The sequence below is a fragment of the Pteropus vampyrus genome, unplaced genomic scaffold, assembly GCF_000151845.1.
Source record: "Pteropus vampyrus isolate Shadow unplaced genomic scaffold, Pvam_2.0 Scaffold234, whole genome shotgun sequence".
NCBI classification, from domain to species: domain Eukaryota; kingdom Metazoa; phylum Chordata; class Mammalia; order Chiroptera; family Pteropodidae; genus Pteropus; species Pteropus vampyrus.
In genome coordinates, this window is record NW_011889015.1 from 2,768,974 (window position 1) to 2,773,760 (window position 4,787).

Here is a 4,787-nt window from a genome sequence, read left to right on the forward strand (position 1 = left end):
AAAATTGATCTACGGAGGCAAATGGAAAATGATATCCATCATATCCACTTATTAGTTACATTACCTGTGACATATTACTTAACCTATGTTTCTGTTCCATCATCCCTAAAATACAGTTAATAATAGTATCTTCCTTATAAGGATATTCTGAAAATAATGTATGAAAATGGCTAGAAAATTATAACAATTCAATAAACCTTACTGATTATTATTTTTCCAAGTCAGTTTTTTTTTTATGAAAAATGTTGAAGTACTCATACTATGAGATGCAGAAAGGGTAATTTGAGACGTTGAAAATTTAGAAGATATTCAAAACATGGAGGCATAAATATATACAAAAATGTTAACATTAAAAAGAACATTAGTTTGACACTTTTTCATTCTTCAAAAAAGAAAATACTTCTCAAATTATAAAAAATTCTTTCTTAGTTGTATAATGAGTAATCATAGTCCCTAGTCTAATCTCCCTATAGCAGAGACATCAACTTTTTTTGTATTCATAGCTAGGTGAGGTCTGTGGTTTGCAGACACACAAATGCTTCCCAAAAATGTCCATGTCTTTGATCCCCAGAACCTGTGAATATGTTACCTTACATTGTAAAATTAACTTTGCTGATGGAGTTAAGTAAAGGATTTTTAAATGAAGAGAGATTATCTTAGATTATCTAGGTGGGCCCCAGTGTAACTACCAGTTTCCTTAAGAGAGGTGGCTTGAGGGTCATAGTAGAGAAGGAGATGTGATGACAGAAGTAGAAGCTGAAGTGATTAGAGGAAGAGGTCATGAGTCAAGGAATGTGTGTAGTCTCTAGAAGTTGCAAAAGGTAAGAAATTGAATCTCTCTAGAGCTTTCAGGAGGAATAAAGCCCCGTAGACACCTTGAATTTAAGGCTTTTGACCTTCAGGACTGTAAGATAATAAATTTATGTTATTTTAAGCCACTAAATTTAAGGTAATTTGTTATAGCAGAAATAAGAAACTAATACAAGGTCTGTGCTAATTGTTTCTCTCTGACTTCCAAGATCCATTTTCCACCCTTCTTAGTCTTGATGTGTGCCACAGGAGGCTAACCTTTGGCTTCTAGCTGAGATCAATGAATGGGAGGCACTGGCTGAGAGAGAGAAGCTAAAGTATTTATCCCTGTGAGACCCACAGATCACTGCAGTTTTGACTATTAATGGTGTTTTCTTATAGTTCCCACTCATATTAGGCACCCTTCTTGCCACAGCTTGCAGGATCCTAGGCCCAGGTGTGAGAACAACTCCCCACTGTTACTAGTCCCAAATGCTTCATTATCCCTGTGAATTCCCTATCACTGCCTATACTTCCTTAAATAGTCCCTTCATTAATAATTCTTCAGTTAAGCCCTTTGAGTATGTCATTTCTTTGCTGTCAGTAAACTGTTTGATTCAACACAGAATAGCTTTTTCATTGCTGTATTTTCCTTGAAGTGCTCTGAAAGAATACCAAGCATAAGAAAGTTTAAGATAATATAATAGTCTATCAGTAATTAAAAATTTAATTTGTTCATCTTTCAAATTGAGTTGTAACAACTGTCCCTATTTTAGAAGAACTGAATCCTCCCATATTCAAACAACAAAAGAAACCACATATTTAAGGATAGATATTCATATTTACATACAAAAAGAGAACAGTTACAAAAAAATGTTACGAAACATACTTTCGAAGAGCAAAAATATGTTTTAGGCTCTTTTAAAACTAATTAGCAAAGACAGAAAAAAAAATAGAGAGAGACATGCTTCATGAAGTATTACAATTCACTGCACTATTGAAGGTCAATTAGACATAATAGGTCATTACAAGAATAAATAAATGGTAGGTAGAATTTAATTTTAAAAATGTATATGCCCATAAGGAGCACACTTCTTTTGTTTGTAGTCTATCAAACCTGATAACTATGTCTGCTTTTAGAAACCATATCAATGCGATACCAATATCTGGATTGATTAAAAATATTTAGTTAATGTTCTGGAGATTTGCTATAATGTAGAAAATAAATATCCAAAATGACTTGATATTCAAAATGCATTTATTACTTAACATCTGGCTCTTTTATACTATACGTATAGATAGATCAACTTAATTATGCCAAAGTAAGAGCTGAGTCAAAGTTGCCAAAAGAAATTTTCTTTTGTACATACCTAAATCACAAACATCCACACATCATTTAATTAGATAATTAGGTAAAGTAATACAATAGCAAAATTTAAAAACCTTTTACCAGTGCCCTCAAGTTGGTTAAATAACTGTATTTCATGCAAATCATCTAATTCTCTCTCCGTTTTTCAAATATCAGACCCTACAGATTAATTTGTGTTGTGTAGACAGATGATGAAAGAGTCTGAGAAATAAAGTCAAAGTTCCCCACCAAGTGGGCTTGAGATTTCTCACATCAATCAAAATTGTTTTCAGTTACCATTATGCTACAGATTCTACCTCAACTCTTAACACTATACCCTCTTCCCTCCTTATCCATGGATGAATGTCACAAAGGAGAACAGGGGTCTACAGATGACTCAATACACATTGCTCCTGTAAATGCCACAAAGAGTCTTACATATAGAGACACATAATGTGAGTTCTACATTCTCATTGAAACAAAGAAGAGCAGGCTGCACTCTCTAGATAATGCATTTTTTTTAAAAAAAAAGCCTCAAATCAAAGGATTGTGAAAACATAAAACTAATTAAATATGCACATTAAGATTATAATTCTAGCACTTGCATTTATCTATAAAATAGGTTCCTCTCTGTATAGGCATACCGAGAGCGAAAACCATTTATGCTGATATTGTCTGCACTAGTCACTTGTTTGAACTACCCTGAGCTGCCTTCATAATACTGGTACTTGTTAGTAAAACACAATGTGCTTGAAGTCAGAAGTATGTGTGAATACTTGCATTTTCAAGGTCAATTTAACATTTTTCTCAATATTGTAATAAATAATTTGTACTTCACAAGAGAATTAAAGATGAGACCCTAATTAATGTATATGGTAATTGGTCTGTCTTTGGTATGGTGTGGAGTTAACAGTATGATGTTTTGATATTATATTATACATTATATCATAGATAGTGCTTATAAAATCTATGTACAATATTAATGAATATGTTATTACTATTTATTTGCATTATGTATATAAAATATTTCTTTGGCATCTCTAAAAAGTAGTAAAACTATCTATCTCTAAATAGGTAGGAAAAAATATAATCACCAAATAACTAGCAATTAAATCCTTAGTAGAGTTCCCATTCTTAAGCCTTTCGCCATTTAAACGGTAATGTATCTACCATACCCTTCCTAATGCTACTACTGTCATTATCACCAATAATAATAACTAAAGTAATAATAATGACAACGTGGTTATACTGCTGTTAACTACGATGCCCATAAAACCAATCTGCTTTATATTTACGAATTAGTGTCACATTATTATTTTCACATCAAACTTTGATATTAAAATATAACCTTTAATAGTAGAGGCATGCATTGCAGGTAGTAGGAAAGGAAAATTAGATTTATTTATGTTTCATGTATCTCTTGCAACCAAGACTTACATTTTACCTTCTCTATGAGTAGACTTTCCATGCACACCTTTATGAAATCTGAAGCAGATACCTTTAAAATGCTTTTTCTGTGTTGGTACTTGAAAACCAACTAAACTTCAGCTGATACGGGCTCCTCAACCCAGCAGAGGCATCACCTGAGAGCAATGCTTGTACCTCGATGGCCAAACAGGAGTAGGAACAAACCTAGAATGGACCAACCAGAGCTAGGAGAACGTGCCCTACTGCATGATAGTCCAGATCACAATGTTAGGCATGGAGCTCAGTCAGGACCAGCACCGAATCTAAATGCATCCCACAGAGTTCTGAATTCGACAGGATGCCTCAGCAGGCTTCTGAGGCATCACAGCAACAGTACCATAAGAAAAGGAAGATGCTAAAAATCAAATTTAACTTTGGGTGGTGAACACACAATGTAATATACATATGACATATTATTGAATTGTACACTTGAAACCTATATGATTTTATTAACCAATGTCACCTCAAAAATTTTAATAAAAAAATAAAGTATAAAAGTAAAAAAAAAAAAAATCAACTTGCTTCATCATTTCAAAGGGCAGCAATGCCCATTCCTTTTCCTTTGATTCACCAAATGACCTGGATATGAAGCAGCATTTCAATTTACAGATTGTGTGAGGGAAGTGGATAGAATGCCTGGCAAGAAACAAGGACCAGGAAACTGAATAATGAATTTGGTCCCCTTTTGGCTGCTAAACTGATCGATGATAATTGCTTACTCACCCCAGGCAAGAACTTGATGTAAACGTATGTGTTATGGCAGCTTTCCAGGAGTTGTGGAGAGGAAAGAAGGTGCAGTATTGTGCTTACATTACACCTTTTTCGACATTAAATGGGACTATTTGTGGAAGATTTTGTCCTTTGAATACTGAAATTCAATCCAAACACTCAGAGATAATTTTCAATTTCTGGTTTTACTTTCCCACCAAGAAATTACAAGTTACCCTAATTAATTTGGACAAGCAACCCACATTCCCTTTCAGATAACTCTAATTACTTTGTACTCAAGACTTGTAACACTTACTTGAAAGACTAGAAATGTGAGACATGCACATTACTCCAGCTGGAACTTCAGAATGAATTTGGAAAGGGCCTCTTTCTCTAACAGAAAAATGAGAAACTAGGCCGGTTGCTAGGGTAGAATCTCACTTCCACCAACTTTAGAGAGAAAATCATTATAGAC